A 14,573-nucleotide genomic window follows, 5' to 3' on the forward strand; every position below is an offset into this window, starting at 1 on the left:
CAACTTGTTTATATGGACATAAACAGATGTACATTGAAAAAGTAAGGAATATTCAATTTGTTACTTCTGAATAATTTGATATGTGTAATGGAAAATAAATTATCTTCATCATTATTTTATATAACATAATTATAAATATGCTCTGAGATCGTTACAAACTTTCGCATATATATCATTACATACTCTTTAAATCAATAATCAAATACAAGCACGATGCTCCTTATAAAAATGTGCTTTCGTTAATTAATATTACTTCTTTGATACATATTAAAATGCGTGCCCCTGCATTTTTCTACAATCAAATCATATGACCGGTGTTTCACACCACCTTGGCTTGTTAATGACCCCTTAACAGTTAAATAGATTAGCTCTGATCTTGAGGAATATATGGAGAAAGGATTAACCGAGTAGGACTGAACAAGGAGCGTATATTGACGAGAGTCCGTGAATAAAGATATTTCTGGTAATGTTCACCGGGTTAACGCGATAGAGTTTATGTAAGTAGTCTTGTACTGCCCGCGACCTGAACTTTATACCTTGCGAGATTGTTAAAGAGGGGCATATCATGATAGGGAACAACAATATTTATATGATCAGCAAGAAATATCTTTAAAACAAGGTATACGGCGTTGATTGTAGTTGGAGTTTGTGAAAGGTAAATGAGATCAAGGATAGCGAATATCTTTTTCTGTGCAGTTCTTAGCTGCATCACACGCAGTACGGGATGTTACGCGGAGTTTTCGCGGCTTATTTTACATTATTACGTATTGTTGGTCATAAACCTATAGATACGAAACAGAAAACCAAAAGAAGATTGGAAGTGAAATTTAAACATATGAGTCAACCGGCCACACGCTAAGTATCCGTTCATATTTTAAATATTAATACGCTCGTTCTTCGAACAAACCTGTTTTAGTGGTTTGTCGGGCATTGCTATTTGATTCGATTATTAACAGTATCGAGAATCATTGCGCTCATGCTTAAAACATTAGTCAATATAGTGGAATAATTCTTGTTAAATTAATTAAAAATAATATTTATCATGGTATTGTTGAAAACACATTAAGAACTATAATTGACAAACCATAATAATATCGCTGAATATCTTCATTTAAACATCTTTCTGGTCTAAAGAAAACTCCAGTTCACCTAGTTCACGGATAGCGTCTATATTATATAACGATTATTTTACTGGCCGCGAACTTAGATCAGCACATAAGCGTATTCGAAGACGCAGCTATGACCTGTAAATAAACCACACAATCGCAAACTGACCCGTTATACCTCGCGGGTTGAGATGCAATGCATTAAAGTGAGGCCACTGCTCTTTATACTTTAACATGTTAACATGTTGACAGGAATATGAAAGTCAGTACTAAATATGAACGCTGTTGCCTCTGAAAATAGGTGCCCGCACAAACTGTATTGATGTCGAGATTGAGTGTAAAACTGTTCTATCTATTAAGCCTTTTCATTAGAAAGATCAAGGATAGCGAATATCTTTTTCTGTGCAGTTCTTAGCTGCATCACACGCAGTACGGGATGTTACGCGGAATTTTCGCGGCTTATTTTACATAATTACATATTGCTGGTCATAAACCTATAGAAACAAAACAGAAAACCAAAAGAAGAATGGAAGTGAAATTAAATTATATGAGAAAACCGGCCACACGCGAAGTATCCGTATTTATAGGCGCGTTCTTCGAACAAACCTGTTTTAGTGGTTTGTCGGGCATTGCCATTTGATTCGATTATTAACAGTATCGAGAATCATCGCGCTAATGCTTAATACATTAGTCAATAAGATGGAATAATTATTGTTAAATTAATCAAAAATAATATTTATCATTGTATTGTTGAAAACGCATTAAGAATCTATTATTGACATACCATAATTATATTGCCAAATATCTTCATTTAACATATTTCTGGTCTAAAGAAAATTCCAGTTCACCTAGTTCACGGATAGCGTCTTTATTATATAACGATTATTTTACTGGCCGCGAACTCCGGTGATGACCTGTATATGAACTCGATACCTCGCGGGTTGAAATGTAATCCATTAAAGTGAGGCCTCGCTTCCACTGCTCTTTATACTTTTACATGTTTACATGTTCACAGGAATGTGGAAGTAAGTACTAAATATGAGAACATAGCCTTTAAGTATAAACGCTTTTCCGCTGGTAATTCTATGAAAATAAAAGGTACACGCACAAACTGTATTGATGTCGAGAATTGAGTGTAAAACTGTTCTATCTATTAAGCCTTTTCATTAGAGATAAAATTGTTTCATGCAGTAGATCAAATCAGCCAATGGAATAAATGAAGTGTATTCATTCGTACCTAGCCGCGGGAAAGTTTATTTGAATTTTATTGGACACTTACAAAGGTCAGGTAAGGTGAAAAGCAGGCTTAATACAGCTACGCCGAAAAATGTTTCACGCAGTAAAACAGTGTTACAAAGACGCGGGCATGTTTCCAATGTTCTGGTGGAATGCTCAAATCAGCCTATGGGATAAATGAAGTCTATTCATTCTGAACTAGCCACGGTAAGTTTTATTTGAATTTTATTGGACAGTTACAAAGGTCATGTAAGGTGAAAAGCTGGCGTATACAGCTTCGCCGAAAAATTACAACTCTTAAGACTGGTTTGTTGACTGAAATGGTTTCTGAGACTGCCCCACATCTTTCAAGAGGCGCGTTTCAAACCACTTGTTATGCAGCCACGACTATGGAGTCTATGGTAAATGTGGTCAAATGCAGCGCCCTACGATTTATTAACCCACTGTTAAATTTCACAATCGCGCCATTATTTTACTATATTAAATATTATATACTGACAGAAATTTGCGCAAGACATGTGCACTTTCAGTGACGGGTATAAATGCCAGCACAAGGTTAGATAATCTTAGCAATTAACATCAAATCCTGAACAAACACATGTAGACAAAAATCAAGGTCTCTCCAATCTCTGTTTTACATCAAATGCGATTTCATTGATGTGTTCATTCAATGATATAAAAATAAACAAGTTTTGTTTATTGATCGAACTTTGGTCTAGCCATTCAGGTATCCATGAAACAATAGTATGGAAGACATTTGTTATACCAGGGACCTATAGATCCCTGCTTATACAAACTTTATGCCCTTCGGTATTCGCAAAACTCCGCACTCTGCCACTCTGGATCCAACCGGCTTTTTATTGCATAAGGAAGCCTCTGGTATAACGTGGGCGCCATTTTGTTTTCGGACTTCTTTTAAGCAAAATGGCCGCGCCCATCGACAGTTGTCAATTGAAGGAAAACAAAGTGCAAATCATGCCCAATACTAAGGAACGCGATACATAAAGTATGCAGTGCAGTTAGGCTATAGATTGCCTCGATTTAAGACCAAAATTATGAACGCTCTGTCCTGGAAATTGGAGAGGAACAAGGAAAATTTGGATATCTAAGTTCTGTAGTAGCGGCACCCTGTAATAGCTATAACTTTGTTTTTTAACTTCTACCCATGGTTCGAGTTGTCGTCAGCAGTATTTCTATGAAACTAACAATACAGATTTGTGTTTCATAGCTATAGACGAGTTAATTGTTATTGTTTACATTCGGGATTTTCCGCGCATGCGCACTGACTGGTTGGCAAAAACACTGGTTACAGTCACGTAAAACATGTATAAAGGGCTTTTGTTTAGTCAATTAAACGATAAAAAATCTGAAATAAACATTACAACTCTTAAACAATAGTGCAAATATATCATATTTAGTACTAATAAATGTATCATCATATATATAATTTCCTCTTTATAAAAATACAAATTAGTTATTAGTATCAGAGTAAACGTGGTCGGAAGACTAAATACTGACAATACCACACAACAAAACAATACATTAGCCGTATTCTTTTTTATAGTAAGACTTTAAAAATGATTTTTCAAAACTTATAAAACATATATTAATTTGATTATAACTATAAACGGTGTGGATATTGTTATTGCTCATCAGCGACCGAAAGTGTATTATAAGAGGCGCATTTAATCAATTATAAAACAAAGCCATAAAAAAACGGAATACATTAACAATCGTTAAATGCTGTTGTAATTTTCTTTTCCATAGAATGAATTTTCGTTTCGTTTCCATTGAATAACAATATTAATAAATTTTAATATACAAATGAAAATAAAACCTGCATCTTGTGCAAATTGAACTGTCTTTGCATGTATATTGAAATCTCTTAACAAGTAATAAGGAGTGATACATTTAACAATCTAGCATTTTATGATAAATATATGTATTTATTTAATTTATTTTACGCAAATACTGTTTATCCATTGTGATTGCTTGTTTTCATGATGGTGTTACGTGCAATGCAAGAACGTATAATCTTTACACTAAATTGACGAGTTTACATTTGCCGGTACCCGCGGTAAATACATCAATTGTGTAGCAGTAATATTGAACAATATTTTAACTTTAAAGACATAAAGCACTGTATTATTATGATTAAACTGGCTAACAAATAAATACACATGTTCCTGTTAATCGGTTTCGGACAAATATCTTCTTTTTTTAATATGTTAAATTATTTATTAAAGCAAATGTTACGTATTTTCGCTTTAATATTTGGCTTGCTCAATATGACTGCTCAATATGCCAAGAAATGACATGGAAGTATCATAAAGTCTGCCACATGTGGTCTATGCAAGGACCCAATTAAAGTATAGGTCCCTATGTTTATGACGCCGGTATGTTTTCTGTGTAATTGTCTGGGCAGTCTCCGATCATAACGAGATAATATGCTTGTGACGAACAACGGTTCAATTAAACACCAGGTTAGAAATGCTGAAACAAGTGTCAAAATTGGTGTGCACAATTAAATAAAACAATTAGATTTATGAATTTATTTGTTGTGTAACAAGGTAAGTTTGTACAGATATATTAAGATTAAAATCAGTTACTATATGTTGCGAACAAAAAGCGATCTATTTGTTGTTTGTTTCCATCCTTATTTGTGTTCTTTCATTAAATTTAATTTATTCTAAACGAATTTACATTTCTGAAATTTTGTATCTAAAATGGACGTGAAAATGCGGTAAGTAGAGATTTTTGTGGTAACCACATACCGAGCTCGTAGATAGTGTACGTTCCACTCCAGAGCTCGTTTTTAGTAAAAACAAATAATAACAACAATATAATCGTTCAAAAAATGAATTTCCACGCATGCTTATGTTTTATTCAGACATAAATAGTAAAATTATATTTGATACAGTTCATGATTATCAGTAAAAACGATGATAATGTCAACCTTCTCTATATGCGCTTATATGAATTCCACCTCTTTTTGCCAACCAGTGGGCGGAGTCTAAACTTTGCAGGTGCGTGTGACGTCACGCGTTAACTCGTCTATAGTGCTTAAAACACAATCATCAAAGTCAAGTTTCTTTGAGCAAGTTTGTGGTAAGCATTTATCCAATATTGTTTATACTTTTTGTCAACACAGCTAGATGCATATTAACTTTTCATGGCCAATTTCCAAGACTTGCCATTCAACCATCTCAAGTATTCTAATTGTCTGGTAAAAAGTACAAGTCCGTGGTCATCGTATGTTGTAAAACTAACATATTGACCTTATCGCAACATCCGGGCACTTGCGACAGTTAGAGTTACATGCCCCTTGACGACGGTGAAAACAAAAGCGCTGTCGCCATTTTATTTGCATTGAAATATTTAACACTGCTCGCAATTTTCTAAAGTTAAGGCACATCTTCGCGACCATTTTTTAGAATAAACATAGTCTACCCAGAAATAGAAATTCTTTCATAATAAATTTAATTTAATGAACGAACACAAATAAGGATGAAAACTAACAACCAATAAATTTAAAATATATTCAACATATAGTATCTGATTTGAACCTCTATATTTGTTACCTTATTACCTTGTTACGTATGAAATAAATTCTCATGATAAATGTTATTGTTTTTATTTAATTCACACCAATTTCGACACTTTTTGTTTCCGCATGTTAGGTATTCGAATGCCCCTTTCTTCATCACAAACCGATTATCTCGTTATGATCGGATACTGTCCAGACAAAGAAAACACGGTGTCATAAAGCCAGCTGGGGACCTATACTTGGGGCTCTGCATAAACCACATGTGGTCATTAAACACAATTTATGATACCTCTATGTCATCTCTTGTCATACTGAGCAGTCATTTAAGCCAAATTTTTAATGCCGAAATAATTGAATATACTGTTGCTTTATAAAACACGTTGACACATTAAATAAACATTTAATTAATTGCAATATTTTTCATTTGATTGTTTGCATCAGTCTTAAAATCGTGTAAGCTTTTGTATTCTGGTGCCCCTTTGTTTTGCATAATCCGATTATCTCGTTTTGATCAAATATTGTCCAAACTTAACTGACAAAAAGGTGTCATAAACCACACTGGGTGGTCCAGACAGTGTCATTTAACACGATAGATGCCACCATGTCTCCTCTTTCTGGTAGTATTAAGCAGTCATTTGGATGAATAATTAACGCCGATGTACTTAACAGTTGCTTAAATTAAATATGTGACATATGGTCAAATATAAAGTCATGTCCAATTTAGATCATCAGAAATTTACACCGTAAAGATACTAGCCCGATTAATTTATTAAAGTATTTAAACAAGTAACGTATTTAGCGTGTATCAGTTAATTAAAAAGACGTCATTCCGTATTAAGATTTAATGTTACGACAATAAACGATCGACATCATAAAAAAGAAATTACGTTTGACAGCAACGGGGGTAAATAATGTTTGAAAAACAAATATTTATACAGATAGATCTATATGTGTGTTAATTTTAATATTTGTCACTCGTACTCATTACAATGAACACAACTAAGGCTTTCAGTAAGTCATCTACCAGATGTCCCTACGTATTTTACAGCTTCACATTAGCATGATAAATTGACATAGTATAAATATAATTATAATGTTCGAAGATGAATGAACCCTGAAAAGAACGACAATACTCATTACATCAACATCTACAAGGATACTCCCATTATTACAGAATAAACGAATTTACCCGGTGTCTCAGTAAGAGAGTTAATCATGAATGTCGCCGTACTGGATCATCGGCCACTTGGTCGAGTCATTTTTCCAACATCCAGCTTGCAATTTGTACGGACATTCATTAAGTCCAATTAGTTTTATTTTCTGATCATATCGGGCTTTCGAAGTGCAATCTAACCCTTCCTAATATTCAAAAGACATTTTAAACACCAATTACAGGACATTTAATTACCTATCGACTTCCCAATAGGGATGCAATTGACGAAATATCAGCAGAGGTGCTCAATCAGCGTAGTAAATCGACCGTATCTATGGCATTGTTTTCACCGTCGCTAAGGGACTGCCCCTTTTGTGACGTCATCGCGATAAGGTCAATATCATGTGTTTCAACTTTGTTTTTTTTTAAGTATTCATTACATTTTCATAAAGCAAAAATATCAAAAACACACATTTTAAAATTGTGTGGGCAATTAATTATGTTTTGTAACCTTCTTAAACAACCCTATGGCCGAGCTGGACGACACAAGAGTTGAAATTTAATGTCCCTGTCCAACCAGATTGGTTTAACCTGGAAGTAAATTAGTTAAGGTACTGTAATTCAGTGCATCTCAATTATTCTTATGAAAAAAAGCAAAGAATTTAGGTTATTTTTACAGGACTTCTTTGGAACCAAATATTGCCCATTGAAAAAACAGCTCAATATTAGTGGAGTGTCAAAAAGTTGGTTTATCCAATAATACAACCGGAACCCCTACTATGATATTGTTTAATCAAATTTAATATAAAAATAGCGTACATGTACATTTAGCTACAATGACATAACATTTTCATATTACTGAGTACTCCTCAGAACAAAATTTGTCAAAGATTTTGTAGCAGCACAAATGAAAATAAAAAACACACTTTATTACATGTACTTTCTTTTGATACAAATGCATTCTTACTACATGTAGTACGTTAAATTGACATGTGATATTTGCACTGATCCGAGAATTAAAATGTGAACAAGTGTAAAATAATATGAGTTAACTTAGAAAAAATAGTTGCTATTGTTCATTTAGTTTTTCCTTTAAATCTTTGAGTTAATAAATGTTGCACCGAGTTACTTATTTAGTTTTGAAGGTATTTAGAAATTATCTAAGTAAAATTATTAATGCAATATTTTGTGAACTATTCATAAACTTTTTAAGATAGCCGCCCATGCAATGTAAAAGCAATACTATGGGAGAAAACAGCTTATTTTTAGTATAAATATATTATATTTTCTAAACTCTAAGAGAAAATTTACAGAGGGTATTTAAATTACTGATTTTGTTATGACATTTGGGTTTCTAATAACAAATTAATCAGCCCTCTGTCCACTATTGTTTATTGGAAAATCCAGACAGAACCTATAAGAACCCCAGAATGAAACTCAAAGCATGTAACAAGTCCATTTACCTGAATAGACTACATTAGTATTGTTAAACTTGGTTGTGAGAGTATTACATAAAAAAATATTAGAGAATAAAAGAATAAATAAACCAATAAATATTTGTAAAATAACGACAACTGCATTTTAAATAAACAGTCATTTCTTAGTTCTTTACAAAATTAATATCACCCTCTTGTAAATTTTAGTTTAAATTGATTGCAATTTGAAGTTATGTAACATTAACTTTTTAAAAGTGATATACATTTTTAATTTAAAAGGTGACTTACATGTAGGTGTTTCCCTGTATCAATATAATCTTACTGTGACTCAATAAAAAAAAATTTGGCAAAAAACTAAAGTAATAAAAGCCTTTCAATATAGGTAAGTGGCAAGGTAACACAATCATGTTTGACAGTTATTATTTACTTTACTTTATTCACACTTTTTCTTTAAATATATAATTATGTTGGTTGGTAGAGCAGATTCTTGATTTTCCAGCACTGAGCAGGATTTCTTAATTAATATAGGTCTCACAAGACTAGTACAAAAACAATGTGTTATTAATGCTGAATCTGTACAAATGTAAGAAAAGAACAAAAGATATTAGTAATATTTTTATTACTTTAAAAAACAATAATAAGAAATAAGAGTATGCTCCATAGAAAATTTCATACATTAAACTTAAATTTAAAATATAACAAACATATAATTTATTTGAATTATAATGCTTATCAAGCCTTAACACACTGTGTATGTACAGCTTGTTGTCCGGCTTGCTTAAACCTTAACATTGGCTCTAAAATGTCAGTGCTTCCACCTACAACATTGAAACTTCATATGAAGCTGCACCTTGATGAGTTCTACATGCCACACCCATTTTTGGGTCACTAGGTCAAAGGTCAGGGTCAGTGTGACCTCTAATATTCTTCTGAAAAGCTTTCATTTATTCAAAACTTCACCCGCAGCCGAGCATTGGCATCCGCTATGCAGTGTTCTTGTTTGCCACTGTCCTCAGCACAAAACATGATATATCTGCATGTGCAAACAACCAAATCAGTTATACTGTCACTTAATTATAGTAAATTTTAGTAAATTATAGGCTTTAAATTGTATTATGACACCACTCATGATGTGACTATACAATTATACAATTACGGAACACATTATCTATAAGAGAAATTCCAATACATCACCATATCATCTCAGATTTAAGGCAGATAATTTATTGTTTTTTTAACTGCCATTTTTACTATTACATATTTTTATTATTTTATGTTATGATGCATTGATCTTGTTTCTGAATTCACCAAGCAATCTATTATCATGTTAAACTTTTGAAGAGAGATGTTATCTGATATTAAAATTATAAAAATATAATAACTACAAAGAAAAAAACTTCAGTTGAATACTGTGATCAACTAAAATTTGCTAAAGAGCAAAATTTTAATCAGATCTTAAATTAAATTAAATACAAGTATAAGGAAAGACTCTGCCTCTGGGATCCCAGTTCAGACTTGTCAAATCTGCAAATTTGCCCTAGGCCATATAGAATTGGGAACTAATTACCATCAAGTCATGTTAAAAGGAGTAGGGTGGAGCATGCTTTTATTTATCTCTTGAGCTTTTAAATGAATTTTATGGGTAATTTTCATACAACAAAACAGAAGTGGCAGATTTTTTTTTCAAGCAGAACACATGATTTATACGAATGATATCATAAAGTGTATTTTACCTTTGACTTTGAAGGATGACCTTGACTTTTCACCACTCAAAAGTTGCAGCTCCATGAGATACACATGCATGCCAAATATCAAGTTGCTATCTTCAATATTGCAAAAGTTATGACCAAGGTTAAGGTTTTCGACAGACACACACAACAGACAGACAGGCCAAAAACAATATGCCCCCAATCATTCAATCCGGGGGAATAAAAGGTTATTTAAAGGTGATTTTAATTCACTTGAGAATATAATTAAAAGAAAAAGTGCATTTTATGCACATTTTATGCAACAGTAATTGCATTGTATTTTTCTGCATTTAGGGTTGCGTTCAATACACTTAAAAATGGAGACAAGACACACTTTTAACAGAAAGAATGTATTTTTTCAGCATTTTCCAGCATTAATAATCTTCTAGTATATTTTTTATCATCACAAATACACTTTACTAGGAAATCAGTATGTTAACCCTTTCCCAATCAGAGCTAAAGTGGAAATTGCTATGTGAAAACATCATAAAACCAGAACAGCTTGCGAGTAACTCACAGTCTGTTCTGGTTTTATGCTGTTTGCTGCCCATCAGTATCTAACGAATGGAGATGAAGCCTTAAAAACTTGAATTTAATATAAATAATAGTGAATAAAATTTATACAGTACCTAATTAGTAGCAATAGGCCTTATATGGTATTCTTGTGGTAGAAATAATGCATTTTGTTTAATACAACACACCTGTCGATAATACCCGAAAGGGGAGTTAGACAGTATATATAGATAAATAGATAGATACATTACTTAATCAATATAGCTTCCCATACAGTTCAATACAATGTTCAATTTAATACACAATGCAAAGTTGGAATATGACATCAAGCTTGGAATAATCTTTTCAATAATGTATAATATGCTGTTATAATTTAAAAGTGAAATAGACACTTGCATATAAAAACTGATTTTACATCAAAACTAATTGTTAAATTTGATATTGTAAATACTCAAAAAATGAAACAGTTTATAAATGCAGTCAAAATGATAAAATATGCAATTACTATAAATAATAAAGTAAGAGAAACGCGCTTTGGTACTAAAAAACGAATGAATATTACAATAATACATTCTGAATATGTAATTAACAATTTTATCTAAGAAAATAACCAATTCTTTTCATATCAATGTACATGATTCTGGCATTGTTTGTGCAACTGTAAATAATATTCTATGCATTGAAGTAAATTTTTCATTTTGAGAGCATAAATTGTTGAATTTGGCACAGTAAATTGATATAAAATGTCCATCTAAGTCAAATTTAGTTTTAGATTTATGTTAGAAGATTCTAGAAAACCAGCCCAGGTACTCACAAAATTTAAAGGTATTAATTACGTTTATGGGATAACCATTTAAGTGTGTTCCTTTGTAAAAAAAAACATATTTTTTTATGTACTGTTGAAACATTTAAATCTAAGTATGATCGCGGATACTGGAAATTTTAATCATTGAAGTTTTTAACACAAAGTGATTATCATTTCAACATTTATGAGTTTCTTGATGATGTAAGTCCTGTAATTAATCTTACACACAATTGCCGGTGTATATTTTTGTTAGTAATGATTTCTGTGATAATTGTGAATAAGTAACATTTATATTTACCGTTTGCATTTATTGCTTCATTGGAACAATATAGACAGACATTGCGATTTGATGGTTATGTTCATTTAAGCCCAAAAAGTATGGTAATTAAAACTTAAATAATACAGAAAGAAAGCACTATAAAACTGTTCTACTTAAAGAGATATTAATTTTTATATTATATTTAATCATTCTATAAGCACATACCAGTATATATTAAAAATATTATCAGAAAAATGTCAAAATATAGTGCTACATTTATGAGTAAAACAAGCAAATCCAGTTGCATAGAGCTGTTTATTGTTATTGTAACGATTTTCAATATACATATAGTGTGATAATAGCATTTCTTAAATAATATGCAATATAAAATTGCAAAGATATTAAATATAAATGTCATGTTTTTACCAGGCATTTATTTTCTTGCAATGGATAAAGAAGGAGAGATATTGATAGTTGCAAAATTGAATAACATTGTCCACTTTTTACCTAAATTAGTTGGACTACACATAGTGTAACACATATGTATGCATTAAGGAAGTCATCATAATCAGAACTGATAAGTACCCAACATAAACATTAAGAATACACTATAAACACCTTGATATTGACCTGATTGCAAAAAAAAAACATTAAAATGCGATTAGCTGAAATCCGTCAATTTTTTGTATAGTTTTTAAATACTCCACTAAACATGACATTGTCTTTCGCATTAAAATACATCTTTTTTAGACTAATTTCACAAAACGTGATCAAATGTGAAAGGTCAAGCAACTGTGTCATGTTTAAGGATAAAACATAGCATGTACTTGATTGAAAGATGTTGCCCAATTCTAGCAGGGACCTATACATACCTGTTTGTACAGTCCCTGTTCTTATTATATTCTTTAAATTGCATGTTTATATAATGTATGTAAAAGTGAATAAAAACAAACAAGTACTTTTAACATAGTTGTGAATAAATTCTTTCATGGTTCAGAGTGAAAATGGTTCTAATTGGCATCTCTCAGTCATTTAACCAGCCATACAATTACTACAACAACTATTTTGGTTCCCTGAAAACAAGACAATTCTGTTACTGTAGCCAAAATGATTAACCAAATGTAAGCGCAAGCCTGTGGAATTGTTTTGAATGTATGAGAACATTTCAATGTCCATTCCTTTCCGGTTTTTCAAAATGTCACCGTTGTTATAATAACACAGTCAAGGCACTTGAAGGTTTACCGTTGCAACCTGCTCTACCGATTTCTTGTATGTACTTTTCAAGTGTTGTAGGTGGTTGCATATGAATAACTTTTGCAATCAAAGGCGCGTTTAGACCCATAACTAAGGCAACTGTTTCAAGCACTTAACAAACTTTTGGATTTTTCTTTCTAAGCTCAGAAATAATGTGAGCTTTCATTCTGTCCTTGTAGTTTTTGAGAAATTGTGCTACAATTCAATCTTCTGGTTGTGTACTGGATTCAGGACAATATGCATGTTTTCCTAGTTCATAGCAAAGTAGTTGAAAGCAATAGCCTAGAGATTCCAAATTATCACAGTACATAATTTATGGTGACTATAAACTCAATATGTTGGTCTTTTAATTCAGGCAGCACTTCTAATTCAGGCAGCACTTCATGCATTATCATATCATACTTTTCATATTTGTGAATATTTGGCATTCTTTCTTATTTTTCCCCAAAAAATATTAGGGCAGTCAGGGTTGGCTAATACTTTTGTCGTGTTCTTGAATTGGAGGCTTTCAATAAGGTTTTCTATAGCATTTGGTGTTGCTGTCGCTGTAAGTGCCAAGTGAGGTATTTTGGGAAACAAACATGTCAGGTCTCCAAGTCTGTTGAACGCTTTGCAGAAATCTGAACCCCTGTAAAAACAAGACACATTACAAATATGATGTTGTTCTGTCGTTATTCCAGCAATCCATATTAAATTTATTTTATAACGCGGTTTTTGAATGAACTGGAAAATGCGATCAGAAAATTCAACTTTTTTCATTCTTTAAACTAGGAATGTGTCCATAGTTACTAGAAATCTATGAATAATAAACAGTCGGATATATTTATGAATAATCGCTAGGTGTGGAATTAGCAAATTGCTTATTGTCATTCAACACAAAATCATTCTATACATAGATGGTGACGTCACTACGTTATTGTCACCTCTATACTTAGACGCATCACGCACCTCCATTTGGAGGCATTTATGACTACGACACAAAGAAGTCCGCGGATGAACGAAGAATTTGCTTTATAAGTAAACATTCATGTTATGGTTTAAAAGTTAAGTATTATTTTGTTCAGTCTTACGGTCTTATGTTAGTATCAATTATAATTTTCGTTAGTTTTCAACTATTTCGCTCTTTATTCATTTTTTTAAAAACAGAACTTTCACTTTCGGTTGTATAACAACATGTATCCTTTATTGACGAAAGTTTGCAATGAAATAGCGTTTTCAAAACCGCTTAAAAAGTTTCAGAAGGTGTGTCTGATGCATGTTTTGAAAAGACACAATGTCATAGTTATATTGCCGACTAGTATGGGAACAATTTGATATTTCAAGTGGCTCCATTTGCATTGCAAGAGAAGTTCAAATTGACTTGTTCAGTTTGTTAAATTTTGACACCCTTATTAAATATTTTTTTATAAGTGCCTGATAAATTTATTTCTTTAAATAATTGAAATCATTGAAAACATAGTAAAAGCACGGCATTGATGTTCTATGATGGTCATTTTTAGTGGAATAGTATGTTACA

This window comes from Dreissena polymorpha, chromosome 4 (genome assembly GCF_020536995.1).
Source record: "Dreissena polymorpha isolate Duluth1 chromosome 4, UMN_Dpol_1.0, whole genome shotgun sequence".
Classification (NCBI taxonomy): domain Eukaryota; kingdom Metazoa; phylum Mollusca; class Bivalvia; order Myida; family Dreissenidae; genus Dreissena; species Dreissena polymorpha.